Below are 18,522 nucleotides of genomic sequence, written 5' to 3'. Positions count from 1 at the left end.
GCCCCTGAGGGTTCCCGGACTGTGAGAGGGCACAGGCCAGGCTAAGGGACCACCCTCCCCGCCAAGTGCACGAGTCTCGTGCACCGGGCCTCTAGTTTTTAAATAATCCCCTCGCACAAACAACCATTTTCTGATTTCAGTCACCACAGATTAGTTTTGTCTGTTCTTGAATTTCATATAAATGGAATCAAGTATTGCCTTGAGTTTGACTTCCTCCTGCCTTGTGTCTGTCTTCAATATAATATCTGTGAGGTACATCCATATTATTGTTTCAGGAATTATTCTTTTTTATTATTGAGTAGCATTTCGCTGTATAACTATTCCATAACTTAGCCATCCATTCTCCTATTGATGGCATTTGGTTTCCAGTTTTTGGTTATTATGAACTACAGGCCCAGTGCACGAATTTGTGCATCAGTGTTGTCCCTTGGCCTGGCCTGTGGGATCGGGCTGAAACTGGCTCCCCGACATCCCCTGAGGGGTCCTGGATTGTGAGAGGGTGCAGGTCAGGCTGAGGTACCCCACCGGTGCATGATCAGGGCCAGGGAGAGACACAGGAGGTTGGCCAGCCAGGGAGGGACTGCAGGAGGGCTCCAGAGCATGTCTGACCCATCTCGCTCAGTCCCGATTGGCCAGACCCCAGCAGCAAGCTAACCTACCGGTCAGAGTGTCTGCCCCTTGGTGGTCAGTGCACATCACAGTGAGCAGTTGAGTAGCCTTAGCATATCATTAGCATATTACGCTTTGATTGGTTGAATGACTGACCAGTCGACCAAACACTTAGCATATTAGGCTTTTGTTATCCTATCAAATAAAAGTGTGATATACAAATAGACTGAATGGTGGAATGACTGGTTGGTGGGGGACCGGGCTGATGAGCAGGTGGCACCAGGTCAGCCAAGACGTGTGCCAGTGGGCAGAGGGAGGGGAATGCGATCGGGGGTGGGGGTGGCAGCAACCAGCGGCAGCAGAGGGGCAGTTGGTGGCGTGGGGCTGGCCGCTCGCTGGCAGGGTCATCCCTTGATCGGCCGCTGTTCGCCTTCTGCAGAGGAGCAGGGAGTGGCCCTAAGCTCCAGTTGGACATCATCTGAGGGCTCCCAGACTGCGTGAGGGCACAGAGGCTGGGCTGAGGGATCCCCCATCCTCCCCCCCCCCCCCCCGCCGCAAGTGCACATATTTTTGTGCACCAGGCCTCTAGTATAGGATAAGGCTGTTATGAACATTCTTGTATAAGTTTTGGTATGGACACATGTTATCTATCCCTTGTATTGTAGTATTGTGATAATAATAAAATAAAAATTTGGGGGTATTATTGCTAATCCAAACAACCCAAGGACTTTTATTACCTTTTATTAATTCAAAGATTTTTCACCATGTGTGAAAATTTACTTTTTCCATGGTAGGAAAACTAAGTTTTATATTATAAAATATATTAATATTATATATATTAAAATGCACCTTTATGGATATGTATAATAATCCTATATAATAAAAGGCTAATATGCAAATTGTCCCCTCAACTGGGAGTTGGACTGGGAGTTCAACCGGGAGTTCGGCCAGGGGGTGGGGCTGGCTGGCCAACTGCCCACAGCTCCTCCCCCTGCCTGGCTCTGCCCCTGATCGGCCCTGATCAGGGCGGGCTGGCCGGACCCCACCTGTGCATGAATTCATGCACCAGGCCTCTAGTATACATATATTTATACACAAATATGTATATACTATATATTATATAAAGGGATTATCAATTTGTTTAGAATTAAAATTCTTTAATATAGTATCTCATTTGCTTGGAATGGGATTTGAGGCAAATCTCAAGATTGAAGCCATAGGTAAAACATGTATTTTAAACACTGTTACTAGATACTTCTGTCACTCACTAACTGTGTTGTTGCTAAAGAAATTGAGATTCTGGACTAGGTAGTATATGCTGTCATTCTCTTAAGCCTGCTTCTATATACCTATCTATGACACTTGGAAAGCTCCAGATCACTCAAATTAATAGAGTTCCCATATTAATATAATTCCAGCAGTTGGACCATCTTCCTGAGGAACAAAATCAAGAAATCGTTCCTTGATAATCTGTTTGTGTCCTTCTAAAATATAGATCTTTTGCAGTTTGGATGTATCTATACACTAAACTCACTTGAACTATTTGAAAATATTTTGAGTTGCATAAGCAATGAAAGAAAAATATGGAGGTTCTTTAATTTATCTAATTCATAATTTTCTTAAGTTTGGCTCAAGCACTTGATAATTTAATTTTGCATTTTAAATTCAAAAGCTGCTCTTGTGGAAGAGATGTAAATGGCTATCACATTATACACTGAGTGGCCAGATTATTATGATCTCTGAACGCATAATAACCTGGCCACTCAGTATATGTATGTATGTATGTATATATATATATATATATATATATATATATATATATATATATATGTATATGTATATTAGAGGCCTGGTCATGAATTCGTGCATGGGTGGGGTCCGGCCAGCCTGACCAGTGGGAGGGAACATTGGTGGTTGACTGGCCTGTCTGCTGGTCAAACTCCTGGTCGAGGGGACAATTTGCATATTAGCCTTTTATTATATAGGATATACACTGAGTGGCCAGGTTATTATGCGTTCAGAGATCATAATAATCTGGCCACTCAGTCTATCATCTATCTATCTATCTATCTATCTATCTATCTATCTATCTTCTATCATCTATCTATCTATCTATCTATCTATCTATCTTCTATCATCTATCTATCTATCTATCTATCTATCTATCTATCTATCTATCTATAAAAGATAGCTCCCTGTTGGCTGTGTGGTGAATAGATTGTTGTGGAAAGCAGGGAGACTAGCTTGGAGGATAATGCAGTAATCCAGGGGAGAGATGATGGTGTCTAGAACTAGTCAGGTAACAGCAGATGTAATGAGAAATGGTCAGACTTTGGATGTATTTTGATGGTAGAAGCAACAAAATTTGCTGCTGGCTTTGTTTGGGTGAGTGCTGTGAGAGAAAGAAGGAAGTCAAGGTTGACTCTAAGGTTAGAAAAACTAGGATGGAGTTGCTTTCTTCTTCTTCTCTTTTTTTTTTTTTTTTCAATCCTCACCCAAGGATATTGTTTTCCATTGATCTTTAGAGAGAGAGTGGAAGGAAGGGAGGAACGGGAGTGAGAAACATTGATGTGAGAGAGATACATTGACTGGTTGCCTCCCGCACGTTCCCCAGCCAGGATCAGAGATGGAACCTGCAACTGAGGCTCATACCCTTTATCAGGAGACACTTCAGTCTGCGGGCTGACACTAACCACTGAGCAACCCACCAGGGCTGGATGGAGTTGTTTTTTATTGAGATGGGGCTGATGGTGAGAGTGTTATTGTCATAATTAGCTAGTTTGTTAATATTAATAACAAGAAGAGAGCAAAGGGGAGGCCAGACATAAGCATGGTCACCTGGGCAGCTTCATCAGGAAGCTACAGCTTCATGCTCCCCAGGGAACCACTGGTCCATTCCCTGCAGATCACTGGGGGAAGAAATCGAACAAAGGGGGAGATGAGCACATACCAGTGAAGTCAGGGTGATATAGGGAGGGTGCTTGTCTGTCAGTTTAGTCTGCGAACAACGGGTTGGCTAGGGCCGTGGTCGGCAAACCACGGCTCGCGAGCCACATGCGGCTCTTTGGCCCCTTGAGTGTGGCTCTTCCACAAAATACCACGGCCTGGGTGAGTCTATTTTGAAGAAGTGGTGTTAGAAGAAGTTTAAGTTTAAAAAATTTGGCTCTCAAAAGAAATTTCAATCGTTGTACTGTTGATATTTGGCTTTGTTGACTAAAGAGTTTGCCGACCACTGGGCTAGGGGATGGACTCAGTGCAAGCCTGGGAAATCTTGGGAGGTTAAAATTTCTAACCAAAGAGTTCCCTCCTTCCTGATTCCCTCTTACTCTCTTGATCACTTGTTCCCTCTTGCTCTTGCTTACTCCGTGACCTGCATTCACCTGTACATTCACGTGTTTTCTCTCTATAGTCATGTGGCATTAAGCAGCTGCAGGACCTATGGTCATGGACTCCACACATAGGATGCTGGACTGGACTGGACTTTAATATGGAACAGAAATTCTGGGTAGTGGCCTTAATTCTGGCCCTGCTGAAGACAATATTGGACTTCTTCCATGATGAGACAGACAGAGATGGGACCTTGGAAGGGAACCCCCTTTATTTTACATCATCAATAAAGCTTTCCATGAAACCCCAACCTCCTGTGAGGGCCTCAGAAAATCTTTTTCTCATGGCACTCCAAGAACTACACTTCCACCAATAACAGGAGGAGCAGGTTTGGAGGAGGGCAGGGATAGCAGTTTGTTTCTGGATATGCTGAGTTTATGATGAATTCAAGTGGAGATGGTGTGCAAGCAGGTGGATTTGAATTTGGTGTTCAAGGGAGAGGTCTGGGTTGGCAGCATGCCTTTTAACATTACAAGCCTGGGTGAGATGGCCAAGGGATTGAATGCAGACAGAGCAGAGAGGAGGTCTGAGCTTTGGGGCATGCCAGCTAGTGAAGAAAACTTAGCAAAAGCAGTCCCTGAGGTGGATAGAGAACAAGAAGGGAGTGGTTAGAAAGTGTCAAGGAGGGAGAGAGCAAAGGGGTCAAAAGATCCCCATAGATCAAGTAGGAGGAGGACTGAGAATTAACCATTGACAAGCATGAAAGTCATTAGTGAGCTTGACAAGATCCCTTTTTGATGGAAGAGCAGAGGAAAGCCAGATTGGAGTGGGTTTCAAAAGAGTGGGAGGAGAAAAGTTGGAGAAAATTTGTAGTAAAACTTTCCAAGAGTTCTACTGTAAAGAGCACAGAGATGTGAGGTGAAAGACGGAGGGGTAAGTGGAATAGAAGAAGCTTAAATTTTTTTTAAAAAAATATTTTTTATTGATTTCAGAGAGGAAGGGAGAGGCAGAGACTGGGAATCGAACCCTGACCTCCTGGTTTATAAGTCAGCACTCAACCACTAAGCCACACTGGCAGGGCTTAAAATTGTTTTTAGTGTAATTACAGTATGTTTGTATGTTAATGAGAATAATCCTCTAGAGAGGAAAAATATTGCAGCTGCAAGAGTGAGACGGAACCATTGCTGGACCGATACATTTGTGTAGGGGAGAGGATCCCCCTGGCACACAGGAGGAGTGGTCACCCTCAAGTTCATTCACAACAAGAGGAGAGAACCGGCGCAGCCTTGGTAATGCAGGTAGGTTGGTACTTGTGGTGGGAACAGGAGGAAATTCTCTGATCCTTCTGTTTTTCAGTAAAACAGGAAACTAAGGTCATTTATTTGGGAGGGAGGTTTTAGAAGTTTGGAAAGAGAAATAATAAGGTGTGAAAGGTTCATTTGGTGGAAAAGAAATACCTGTGTGGGTCCCAGTGTACAAAATTTTACTTCATTGGATGATCACAACCATTGTTTCTCATTTTAAAATCCAGATTGATGGTACGCCCAGAAGTAATATATTTCTGAAACATCAAAATGAATAACCACCATGTCTAGTAGTCCCATATGGTAGGAAGTTGATATCCCCATTTTTTTTCTTTTTACCAGGCAGTGAGATGGGAAATGGAGAAGGGTCAAACCCCACACAATTACAGTTGTTTTAGTGAGAAAAGGAAGATATGAGTTAGAGGGTTACAGAATAACAGTTTTAAAAAGTTATCTTTCCAGTGGACAGTTCAAGGTAAAAGCATTCCTATACCACCAAAATACCACTAAGAAGATCCAATATTTGATTATATCTAGTGTTTGGCTTTTTAAAAGGATTTTTCTTTTCCTATTACTATTATTCCATTATTAGGAACACTTTCCTTAAACATAATTTTCACCTTTTTCACATTTATCACTCAATGTTATAAAGAACACACAAATGTTGTAAAGTAATATAATTGTATTGCTCACTCAATAGTGTTTTTTTAAATTCAGAAGTGTTAACTTTTCATTACTATGTTGTTATATAAGGAGATGAAGAATTTTATTCAACAGAACCTTGTCATGAGAGAAGAATATTATTTATCAAAGAACTGGGTGGCGAGTAGGATTTGACCAGGAGGGAGGAGCTTCTAGGCAAAGAGAGGAGCACAGAGGAGGTGAAAGGAAAGGTGACTGGCAGAGTTTCCTGGGAGAACTGAGAGTAAGAAAAAGATGCATGAAGCAATTATGGAATTCGAAAGAATTACAAGAAAGAAGAAATGGAAGCTGGAAATGGTAAAAATTATTATTCTTGAAATGGTAAAAATAACACCTGGAATTGTTTTCAATTACTTTTGTTTGTTGGACTTTTTATTTTAAATTTGAATCTGAAACTGAATTCTGTGTGTTCCCATGATATCATAAGGTTATAGCTGTAATCAACAGGTCTCTGACTCACATTTATCACTCAATGTTATGATAAATAAAACGAATACTTTAAAGTAAAGTAACTTGCTCACTCATCAGCTTTTAAAAAGCAAAACTGTTAATTCATTATTTCTATATTGTTGTATAAGGATTGAGGAGTTTCATTTACCAGGAAATCTCATTTAAAATTATAATGAAGCCTCATTTGTCATTCTGTGCATTTAACTGCTACAGTATTGTGTTTCTCAAACTAAGGGATATTCTTTAGTATAGTGATTTATTTTTCTGTTTTGAGTTGGGAAATAGTCATTTTTGTGTGATATAGATGAACTTCTTTTTACATATATTCAAACTTAAAAAAATATATATATTTTATTGATTTCAGAGTGGAAGAGAGATAAAAACATCAATGATGACAGAGAATCATTGATTGCCTGCCTCCTATACTCCCCTCACTGGGGATGGAGCCCACAACATGCACAGGAATTGAACTGTGACCTCCAGGTTCATAGGTTGGTGCTCGACCACTGAGCCACACAGGCCGGGCCAAACTTGTTTTTATGATTAGTATTACCATTTCTATTATCAGTAGCATAGTTACCTTCTTTTAGTGGCTTGTAATATGTTTAGAAAAAGAATAGACTTTACTTTGCTTGTGCATTTTTCCCCTTAATCAACATTATGTTTACAATAGATGCCAGTAATATTTATCTTTTCTATAATTTAAAGAACTATATGGAATCTGACATAATTATTGTGCTTTGAGAATATAATCTGTATGGACATAAAGTAGTTACGTAACTATAATTATTTTATACTGGTGAACCTGGAAAACATGTTTCCTTTCAAATTTGATTATGTTTTGTCTTGATAAAATGACATTTTTGGCAGTTGCTCTTCAAAGGAGCTCTCTGTGAAATATCCTCTGTAGGCATTAAGTCTGTATTAAATGAAGCATCCCATCTAATGAACTTCAAGAATTTTGGAGTTGGTGGGAAGAAGAGGGAAGAACACTAGCCCTTTTCCAGTGGAGGGTCCAACTGTGGCCAGAATTGCTGGCACTGCACTGGCAGGCAGAGAGGTGCCATCTGTGGAGGCAGTTCAGCTCTGGCCTGTTCCCAAGAGACCAACACCAGTGCCATAGTTCCCTGTGAAACTAGAAAGCTACTTTAAAACCTTTTTCTGTTCTTTCAAAGACAATGACTTTGATTATACATGGGAAAATATACATTTATAAAACTGAGAAATTATGTGATCACTTTTCACTTAAGCATAAGGGTTAAAAGTCTAAGTTCACCTGGCTGGCGTAGCTCAGTGGTTGAGCATCAATCTATGAACCTGGAGGTCACGGTTCAATTCCAGGTCAGGGCACATGCCCGGGTTGCAGGCTCCAGGCACCCAATCAATGATTCTCTATCATCATTGATGTTTCTATCTCTCTCTCCCTCTTCCTTCTTTCTGAAATAAATAAAAATATATTTAAAAAACAAAAACAAAAAAACCCCACTAAGTTCTACGGCCAGCCTGCCTGAGTTTAAGGCCTGGTTCTATTACTTACTAGTCCTGTGACTCTAGGTAGGTTACCTTATGCTTCTGTTCCTCAGTTTCCCCATCTGCAAAAATGGGGATGATAACAGTATTTATCTCAAGGCTATGTAAACTAAATGAAATTATGTAGGTACAGCACTTAGAGCACATAGTGAGTATCCAGTAAATGCTATTGTTATTTCATCATCATCATTTAAGTAATGGGCTCCTTTATGTTTGAAATATTTCATTATCCTACTATATAAAAAGCCAGGGGACATCACGACCTAAACGACCAGAAGGAAGACTGAACAATAGGTTGCATAGGGCGACCAGGCTGGCAGGGGAGTTAGTGAGGGACGACCAAACGACTGAACAGCAGGCTGCGTGGGGTGACCAGGCTGGCAGGGAGGTTAGTGAGGGACGACCAAATGACTGAACAGCAGGCTGCATGGGGCAACCAGGCTGGCAAGAAGGGCAGTTGGGGGCAACCAGGCTGGCAGAGGGGGGTTGTAGGGGGCGACTAGGCTGGCAGGGGGGGCAGTTGGGGGCAACCAGGCCAGCAGGGGGAACAGTTGGGGGAGACCAGGTTGGCGGGGGGGGCAGTTGGGGGTGATTGGGCTGGCAGAGGAGGGCAGTTGGGGGAGACCAGGTTGGCAGGGGGGGCAGTTGGGGGCAATCAGGCTGGCAGGCAGAGGCAGTTAGGGGTGATCAGGCTGGCGGGGGGGGGGGCAGTTAGGGGTGATCAGGCAGGCAGGCAGGTGAGCAGTTAGGAGTCAGCAGTCCCAGATTGTGAGAGGGATGTCTAACTGCTGGTTTAGGCCCGATCCCGGGGATCAGGCCTAAACCGGCATTCGGACATCCCCCAAGGGGTTCTGGATTGGAGAGGATGTAGGCTGGGCTGAGGGGGACCCCTTCCCCCGTGCACGAATTTCGTGCACCGGGCCTCTAGTGTGGTATAAATGAAGGATCACTGACCTTGGATTCAGAATAAATGGGTTTTCATCCCGCTTTTACCATTATTCCTATGACATGCCTTGAGCATGTTGTTAACCTCTCTGGGCCTGAGCTTCCCACCTATAAAATAGGATATGATGATATCTAAATACTCTTTCAACACAAATATTATTTGCCTCTTTTTATGATTTCTGCTAAAACTTAGAGATGCCTTAAAAAAACTATCCTAGGACTGAACCTACAATGGTAATGTATACATATTCACTCACAAACACACACACTCACACACACCTTCTTGTGGGATTTACTTTGCACCTTCCTAGGCTGATGCAGAACCAATGAGCAAAATAGAAATTGTATGAACTCTTTTTCAGGTCACAGGGATACCACACTGAAGAAAATAACTAGTTTTTTGTTTTTTTTCCCCTAACCCACCATTTAAAAAATTTAACAACATAAAAAAAACAAAAACCTAACATGAAACATTCAGGTTTTGAAAAAAATTACCATCATAGTATGGGTTCTTCTGAAAGTTGAGCCTGAATCAAACACTAGAGAGAGGGTAATTCTAGGAAATAAGAAAAGAGTGGAGTAAGGTAGGCCAGAAAAGAGGTGAGTTATTCAGGTGATGGGGGTTCAATTCCACCTGGATGAGCAGGGTACAGGCAGCCTCCAGATCTATCTGTAAGATGAGACTGTGGGGCACTATTCACTACCAGATCTTTTGTCCTCCACTGATTGAGGGTCACCTTAAGAGTGCTAGTTTTTATTTTTATGAGGGCTGAGTGGGCTCCTGAGAGTTCAGAGAAGGGCTTGAGGCAGGACATGGAGTCTTAAGGAGAATGCTTGGGGTGAGTGCCTTAGGTCTGAGTCTACTCCAGCAGGAACTGTCTACTGCAGTTGTGACTAAAATCAGAGCTGAGTCAAGGGGATGGGACAGGGGGCACCAAAAGAGGCTACTGCAATTTCTCATTAATATGGGTACCCGATGTCTCATCCTGTTTGGACACACACTTTTTCTTGAGCCTCTTTCCATCATTATGGGGGGAGTGCCTGCAAGGAATGGGACCAGATGGGCAATGTGTGAAGCTCAGGGATGTCTGGATGTCTGTGGCGAAAACTGATAATGAAAAGAAACAGTTTTAACAATTTGTATGCAGTTATATCAATATGGAGGTAAGGAAATGGGATAGGCTTAGCGATGGGGTGGGGCTCAGGGTGAGGGGTGTCAGTGATGTTTATTTGAAATATTAATTAGCCATAAAAATAGGATTTCTTCATTTTGATGTATTGCTTTGGCACAATTGACAAATAGCTGGTAAAAAAATGTCTTCCTCTCACCGTCCTCGTTAAAATGGCTCATTCGGATCAGCTGTATAAGCTCATCCCATTTAGTTGGATGTAAAAGAATGAAAATGTAAGTGGGTTTTGGAGCAGGTAATATTTATTCTAATGTCTGTACTTAAAAGACAGATTCCAAGAGAGACATATTTAGGTGATATACCATTCTTGCTCTGTAACTACGAAGGGGGCAATCAATATTTTGACACAACCATTTTGACAATGATAATTTGTTGCATGATAAAAATGTCATTCAGCTTTTAAAAATGACCAAATGGCATGCTTAACAGATACAGCCACCTCTCCTGGACCCCATCCCATCTTTGATTCTCATCCTTCATTCCTTCTCTTAAAAAAAAAAATTGTATTTTAAAATTTATATCTTCATTTATGGATTTTCAAAATTTTAAAACTTGTGATAAAATACATATAATATAAAATTTACTATCTTAATGATTTTTAAGTGTATGAGTCAGTGACATTAAGTACATTCACATTGTTGTGCAACCAGCAACACCCTCCACTCCAGAACGCTTTTCTAACTTGAAAAAATGAAACCCTATACTCATTAAACAATAACTCTCCATTCTTCCCTCCCTTTAGCCCATGACAACCACCATTCTACTTTCTGTGTATGAATTTGACTACTCTAGTTACTCATTTAAGTAGAATCACAGTGTATGTCCTTTTGTGACTGGCTTATTTCACTCAGCATAACATCCTTGAGGTTTATCCATGTAGTAGCATGTATCAGAATTTCCTTCCATTTCAGGGCTAATAATATTCCATTATATGCATATGTCATATTTGTTTATTAATTCATCTGTTGCTGGACACTTGTGTTGCTTTCCCCTCTGGCTTTTGTGAATAAAGCTGCTAGGAACATGGGTGTACAAATATCTCTTTGAGATCCAGCTTTAAACTCTTTGGGGTATATGCCCAGTAGTGGAATTTCTGGATCTTACGATAACTCTATTTTTAATTTTTTTTGAGGAACTGCCATATAATTTTCCACAGCGGCTGCACCATTTTACAGTCCACCAACAATGTACAAAGATCCCAATTTCTCACATCCTCACCAACACTTATTTTGCATGTTGTTGATAGTAGTCATGCTATTGGGTGTGAGGTGTTCCTTCCCTTCTTACAGGTACAAGGTTGTGAGGGCTCCAGTTCCTGGGGATCAGTTGCCTGGGAGAGCTTCTGGGTAAAGGAAGCCCGTAGCTCGTGGCAGTGGTTAAAGGAACAGAGCACAAGATATATTGAGCTAGAAAAAGCATCACCATGAAGGAGTTAATTGGGATCACAGAAAATGGTTTCGACCTAACCGGTTTGGCTCAGTGGATAGAGCGTCAGCCTGCGGACTGAAGGGTCCCAGGTTCGATTCCGGTCAAGGGCATGTACCTGGGTTGCGAGCACATCCCCAGTAGGGGGCGTGCAGGAGGCAGCTGATCGATGTCTCTCTCTCATCGATGTTTCTAACTCTCTATCCCTCTCTCTTCCTCTCTGTAAAAAATCAATAAAATATATTTAAAAAAAAAAAAAAGAAAGAAAATGGTTTTATCACAGCCATTTCTTGTGCTTTACTAGACTCGCTTAGGATAAAGGGAAAACAAACCCTATTAAGTGATGGTGCTGTGGTATCTACGAAGGGAAGCTTGTATTTCTATTTTGCTCCAGAAGTCCAGCAAGCAGTAACAGGTAGTGAAGAGAGACCCAGGAGGAACAGCTGTGGGGCAGTAAAAGTTGCGGAGTTTTACTTTGGTAAAATGCTTCTTGGAACAAGCCCACCTCTAATTCTCATTACTGCTCACCAGGGAGCCTTGAGGCAGCAAAGAAAAATGTCGCAGGCGGTGTTATCCAGGGTGAGGTCTTGGGGCTCAGCCAGCACCGTTGGCTTCTGCTTTCATTTTTTTTCTTTGCTTCTGAGGGTGATTCCAGGCACTTTTTAACCTCCTGTCTATACTTCCAATGTTTGTTTCCCCCCAAGTCCCCACATTTGTTTTACCAACAATCATTGGACACAAGTTTATGGCACCCATTTGGAGTGGTTAGGACGGAGCTTCACACCAATGTTTGTGAATGAGGGGGCTTGAACATAGGCAACAGGGATGTGACGTGTTTGCTGTGGCAACAACCTGCGGGGCACTTTTGCACAAAGGAAAGACCTTGAGATGACACAGCAGGAAGGCAGCTATCCGCAGAAGGGCGAGGCCTCAGAAGAAACCAACCCTACTGACAACTTGCTCTGGGACTTCAGCCTCCAGAACTGTGGGAACATAGGGTGTCCCCCCAAAATGTATACTCATACTTTGAATAATTATAAAGGCAGTGTTTATTAAAATACATTTCATTTTCAAAATTGAGCTGTTAGCTGTTAAAGTGTATATACCTTTTTTTGGGGACACCCTGCATTTCTGTAACTCCCCCAGTCTGTGGTACTTCGTTGTGACAGCCAGAGCAGACTAACACAGTCACTTTGTCTTGGTGAGGCATGGATGGAGGAAAAACCGGTTTGTCTTTGTGTGTGTGTGTGTGTGTGAGAGAGAGAGAGAGAGAGAGAGAGAGAGAGAGAGAGAATGGTGGAGGTAAGAGCAGGATTTTCTTTCATTTGGAGAACAGAATTAATGAGCAGTGACTATGTATTCCCTCTGCCCTTCCTGTGAAGAGGGGAGTGTTCATATGTCTGCCCCATCCCATCCAAGGAATTAATAACCACTCCTTTTAGAAGTTGGGGTCCCCCAGAGAATTAAGGTGGGCGAGAGCTTAGCATGCTGCATGGGTGGGAGGGACTTGGCCATAGGCAAGGGCACATGGAGGGCAGGGCAGGGTGAGTATTGTTCCCCTCTGGTTGTCACAGAGAAGCGGCCATCCCAGTGGAAATTCTGGCATTTTTTGTGGAACAGGATCTCTGCTAGACTGGGGTGCCACAGGGACTCCCAGGTCCCCTAACTGCTCCAACCCCTTTGCAGTCCCTGGAGAAATGCCACTGGCACAAGAGGCCCACCCTTGGCTAATTAGGCAACAGCACCTGCCAGTCACCAGCGCCTGGGACCCGCAGGAAGGGATGCGGGACCAGGTGAGTTGTAGTGCAGGTGAGGCACAGGCAAGGGCAGGAGTCCCGCCCTGCTGTGGGAGAGGGGCTCCACCTGGGTAGTGACCCCAAATGACACACGGATGAAGCTAGTTTAATGACCTAGACTGAAATTACCTGAAGTTCTGAAATGCTGTTAATTATTAGCTTTAAAATTCGTCCTCTCTGGCTCCTAGGGCACGGAAGGGGAGAGTGGGCGCAGTTCCACAAAACAAAGACATTATTACTGAGAAAGCTAAAACCTCCCCACATTTCTTCTGAGTGAGCTGAGAATCCTTAAAGAGTTGGTTCAAAGACCACCATTGGATAATAGCTATTGTGTAAGCAATACTTCTAGAGTCTGGATTCCAGGACTAATCCTATCTAATAAAAGAGTAATATGCAAATTGACAGTCACTCCAAGACACAAGATGGCCACCCCCATGTGGTCAAAGAATGGCTGCACCCATGTGGACACAAGATGGCTGCCATAAGATGGCCTGCAGGGGAGGGCAGTTGTGGCCAGTTAGGGGTGACCAGGCCAGCAGAGGAGGGCAGTTGGGGGACACCAGGCCGGCAGAGGAGGGCAGTTGGGGGGAACCCAGATCTGCAGTGGAGGGCAGTTGAGGGGGAACCAGGCCTGCAGTGGAGGACAGTTGGGGGGGACCCAGGCCTGCAGGGGAGGGCAGTTGGGTGGGACCAGGCCTGCAGGGAGAGCAGTTGGGGGGGGACCAGGCCTGCAGGGAAGGGGAGTTGGGGGGACCAGGACAACAGGGGAGGGCTGATGGGGGGGGGGTCCCGGCCAGCAGGGGAGGGCAGTTGGGAGGGACCAGGCCTGCAGGAGAGGGCAGTTGGGGGGTGCAGGCCTGCAGGGGAGGGCTGTTGGGGGGTGCAAGCCTGCAGGGGAGGGCAGTTGGGGGTGACCAGGCCAGCAGGCAAGGGCAGTTGGGGGCGACCAGGCTTGCAGGGGAGGACAGTTAGGGTCAACCAGACTGGCAGGGGAGGGCAGTAATGGGTGACCAGGCCAGCAGGGGAGGGCAGTTAGGGGTAATCGGGCTGGCTGGGGAACAGTTAGGCATCAATCAGGCTGGCAGGGGAGTGGTTAGGGGGTGATCAGGTTGGCAGGCAGAAGCGGTTAGGGGCAATCAGGCAGAGGCAGGCGAGCGGTTGGGAGCCAGCAGTCCTGGATTGTGAGAGGGATGTCCGACTGCCTGTTTAGGCCTGATCCCTGTGGGATCCCTGTGGGATCAGGCCTAAACAGGCAGTCAGACATCCCTCAAGGGGTCCCAGATTAGAGAAGGTGCAGGATGGGCTGAGGGACAGCCCCCCTGTGCACGAATTTCATGCACCGGGCCTCCAGCACAAAATAAAGCTGTTGTAACTATGTTAACATCAGAAAACTAGACCTTATGGCAGAAAGCATTCCTAGACATAAAAAGATCACTTCATCATGATAAACATTAAATTTACCAGAAAGAAATAACAACACTTGTGTGCACTTTAATACAAAGCCTCTAATACACAAAGAAAAAAAACATTAGGAGAAATAGATAAATCTACCTTCCTAGTGAGATATTTTAAACCACTCTTTATTGAAGATCAAAAGATGGTAAATCAATAAGGACATGGAACATTTCAAAAATACTAACAATATTATCGCATAACATTATAAACCCTTGCACCCAACAATTAGAGAATATATATTTATAATGAGAACACATGGAGCATGTACAAAAATCAACCATGAGTGGGCCACAAAGTCCATCTTGACAAATTTCAAGATCATATTTTTTACCACAGTGAAATTAAGTTAGAAATCAACAGGAAAACTAAAAATTCTAATTAGTTTAGACTATTTGTTGATTGATTTATTTAATTTAATAAATCTTTATTGTTCAGATTATTACAATTGTTCCTCTTTTTTCCCACATAGCTCCCCTCCACCCCGTTCCCACCCCACCCTCTGCCCTTACCGCCCCCCCACTGTCCTCATCCATAGGTGTACGATTTTTGTGCAGTCTCTTCCCGCATCCCCCACACCCCTTTCACCCTGAGAATTGTCAGTCTGCTCCCTTTCTATGCCCCTGATTCTATTATATTCACCAGTTTATTCTGTTCATCAGATTTTTTTATTCACTTGATTTTTAGATTCACTTGTTGATAGACATGTATTTGTTGTTCATAATTTTTATCTTTGCCTTTTTCTTCTTCTTCCTCTTCTTAAAGAATACCTTTCAGCATTTCATATAATACTGGTTTGGTGGTGATGAACTCCTTTGGCTTTTTCTTATCTGTGAAGCTCTTTATGTGACCATCAATTCTGAATGATAGCTTTGCTGGGTAGAGTAATCTTGGTTGTAGGTTCTTGCTATTCATCACTTTGAACATTTCTTGCCACTTCCATCTGGCCTGCATAGTTTCTGTTGAGAAATCAGCTGACAGTTGTATGGGTGCTCCCTTGTAGGTAACTAACTGTTTTTCTCTTGCTGCTTTTAATATTCTCTCTTTGTCTTTTGCTCTTGGCATTTTAATTATGATGTGTCTTGGTGTGGTCCTCTTTGGATTCCTTTTGTTTGGGGTTCTGTGTGCTTCCTGGACTTGTAAGTCTATTTCTTTCACCAGGTGGGGGAAGTTTTCTGTCATTATTTCTTCAAATAGGTTTTCAGTATCTTGCTCTCTCTCTTCTTCTGGCACCCCCATAATTCAGATGTTGGTACACTTGAAGTTGTCCCAGAGGTTCCTTACACTATCTTCATATTTTTGGATTCGTTTTTCTTTTTGCTTTTCCAGTTGGGTGTTTTTTGCTTCTTTGTATTTCAAATCTTTGACTTGTTTCTTGCTATCCTCTAGTCTGCTATTGGATCTCTGTATATTATTTTTTTATTTCAGTCAGTGTATGCTTAATTTCTAGTTGGTCCTTTTTCATATCCTCAAGGATCTCACTAAATTTATCGGCCTTTTCTAGGAAATTCTTGTAAAACCTTATAACCGTGGTTTTGAACTCTATATCCAGTCGTTTGCTTTCCTCCATTTCTTTCATTTGTGATCTGTTTCTTTGTCTCCACATTTTTGCTGCTTCTCTGAGTTGGTAGAGTAGCTTTGTGTGGTAGGTGTCTTATAGGGCCCAGTGGCTCAGCCTCCCCAGTTACCTGAGGTGGACACTCTTGGTGCACTCCTTTGTGGGCTGTGTGCACAGTCTTGTTGTAGTTAAGCCTTGATTGTTGTTGGTATCACTGGGAGGAATTGACCTCCAGGCCAATTGGCTGTGAGGATCAGCTGTGTCTATGCAGGGAGAACTCCTGTGCTGGTGACACCCTTATGAGACAAGACCTGCAAAAGCCTCTGTGCTCAGCTTGGATTGGGCGGAGTCTCAGGGCAGAGCAGACAGCCTTGGCTTCCCATCAGCCCTGCCCTAATAGGCCCCTTTATCTCAGTGTCCCGTGGTAATCACTGCAAGCACCTCTGAGAGAAAGGTGCCCTCGAGTTCTGCCCGCTGCCAGACAGTCCAGTTTCTCCCCGAATGAGTCTGGATTCCCAGAGTCTCACCCAGAACTGGAGTTCAGTGCAGTTGGGAGCTTTTGTCTTTCTCCCACTTGAGAAAGCCAGCTGCACACTCAGTTGCCAGCCCTCTCCACACGCGCGTCTTGGTACATCTGCCTTCCACAGTTCCTCTGAGTCTCAGTGTGCTTTTCTCTTTCCTGACAGTCCAGTTTCACCCTGAGTCTGGGTCCCCAGAGTCTTGCCTGGAACTGGAGTTCAGCGCAGTTGGTAGCTTTTGTCTCCCTCCCGCTTGAGAAAGCCAGCTGCACACTCAGTTGCCAGTCCTCTCCGCGTGTGCATCCATACCTCTGCCTCCTGCAGCTCCTCTGAGTTTCAGTGTGCTTTTCTCTTTCCTTCTAGTTGTAGAATTTCCACTCAGCCAGCTTTCCTGTGGTTCTGGATGATGTCCGTTTTGTCTTTTAGTTGTAGTTTTGAAATTGTTGTGCGAGGCAGCAGTTTAGGTGTTTACCTATGCCGCCATCTTGGTTTCTCCCTAGTTTAGATTTTTTAAAAACACATTTCTAAATACCTCATTGATCAAAGACAATACTACACACTAAAATGTAATGGATGGCCCTAGCTGTTTTGGCTCAGTGGATAGAGCGTCCGCCTGTGGACTGAAGGGTCCCATGCCTGGGTTGCAGGCTCGATCCCCAGTAGAGTGAGTGCAGGAGGCAGCTGATCAATGATTCGCTCTCATCATTTATGTTTCTGTCTTTTTCTCCCTTCCTCTCTGAAATCAATAATAATAATAATAAAAAGTAATGGATGACCCTGGCCAGTGTGGCTCAGTTGGTTGGGTATTGGCCTGTGCACCAAAAGGTTGCTGGCTCTATCCTAGGTAGGGGGCATGCATGGGGCTGCTGATTGATGTTTCACTCTCACATCGATATTTCTCTCTCTCTCCTTCACCCTTCCTCTCTGTCTAAAAAACAAACAAACAAACAAAAGAACACAATAAAAATATTTTAAAAAACCCTAATAGATGTAGCTAAAGAGGTATTTCATGACAAATTTTTAGTCTTAAAAAGAAAAGCTAGTCCAGCTGGTGTGGTTCAGTGACTGAGTGTTGACCTATGAGCCAAGAGGTCATGGTTTGATTCCCAGTTGGGGCAGATGACTGGGTTGCAGGCTTGATCCCCATTGAGGTTTGCAGTAGGCAGTCAATCAATGATTCTCTGTCATCATTAATGTTTCTATCTCTCTTTCCCTCTCCCTTCCTCTCTGAAATCAATAAAAATATATTTAAAAAAAGAGAAGGAACTCTGACCCTTTATGAAAAAAGAAAAAGAAAAAAAGAAAGCCAAAAATTCAGGAAGGAAACATTCAGGAGAGACAAAAAAAAAAAAAAAATACTAGTAGAAAATGATGAAACAATAAAGAATATTAACAAAGCTGATTTATTGAAAAGACAAATTTCTGGGAATAATAAATAAAATGAAATGTGCAATCAGACAGATGGTAAAAAAACTGCAAAACATCAAAGACAATGCAAAATTATTAAAGTAGGTAGAGAGGAATCAGAGGAAACACTGATTATGCAACAAAGAATAAAATTAGACCAGTAATGGAGGTACCAAGAGCAAAACAGAAACCAGAAAAGAAGGAAACTGTATTTAGTGCTGAAGGAGCATCGTTATCAACCTATAATTATATATTAAGCAAAATTGTTCTCCAGGAAGAAGGCTGACATATAGACAATGCTGATAAATA

This window comes from Plecotus auritus, assembly GCF_963455305.1.
Source record: "Plecotus auritus genome assembly, chromosome: 2".
Taxonomy (NCBI): Eukaryota; Metazoa; Chordata; class Mammalia; order Chiroptera; family Vespertilionidae; genus Plecotus; species Plecotus auritus.
The sequence above is the reverse complement of the archived record's forward strand: the minus strand, read 5'-3'. Positions refer to the sequence as shown.